Genomic DNA, 797 nt, shown 5'->3' with positions numbered 1-797 from the left:
CTGAGCAGGTGGGAAGGGAGGGGCAGCAATCAGGTAAACTCAGCCCAGACCGGCTTCCCACAGGCAGGTGAGCCTGGATTTTACCCGTGGCTCTGCTTGTGCATCTCAGACATATTGGCCGGTGTATTGGCTGCACTTAGATGAATCAGCGTGGCGATCACGTGGAAAAAGCAGCATCTTCTCTCCAACTCTGAAGACAGCACAGGAAATAGGCCAGATGAGGCAGCAACTCCTGGTGGCTGGGTCCCAGCTGGCTCACACGCCTCTCGCCTCTCCGGACAGGACAGCGGCCTGCCACCAGCTCCCCCTGCAGAGGGGCGCAGGGTCCCTTACAGGCCCAGGTCAGGACTGGGGACGGGAAGCCGAGGCTCGCTTTTATCTGCCTCTCACATTGAAGTTCAAAAAGTGCAGGTGGCCCTGGCTGGTGTGCTCAGTGGGTAGAACCCGCACTATGGAGGGTCTCGGGGTCGATTCCCGGTCAAGGGTATGCGCTGGGTTGCAAGTTCAATCCTTGGCCCCAGCGGAGTTGTGCAGGAGGCAACCAAGCGATGTGTCTCTCACATCCACGTTTCTCCCCACCCACCTCCATTCTCTAAAAATCAATGGAAAACATACCCTCGGGTGAGGATTTAATTTAAAAAAAAAGTTCATTGTGGCTCTCAAGGCACACAAGTACGAAAACAGGAATCTGGAGCAGCTTCGGAACTGGAAGAAGACAGATCGGAGCAGATGGAAGCCGGGTCTGCGGAGAAGGCGGCGGGGGAGACGCTGTCAGTTTCCAGGCTGGGGCCCAGCAG

Source organism: Myotis davidii, unplaced genomic scaffold, assembly GCF_000327345.1.
Source record: "Myotis davidii unplaced genomic scaffold, ASM32734v1 scaffold573, whole genome shotgun sequence".
NCBI classification, from domain to species: Eukaryota; Metazoa; Chordata; class Mammalia; order Chiroptera; family Vespertilionidae; genus Myotis; species Myotis davidii.
The sequence above is the reverse complement of the archived record's forward strand: the minus strand, read 5'-3'. Positions refer to the sequence as shown.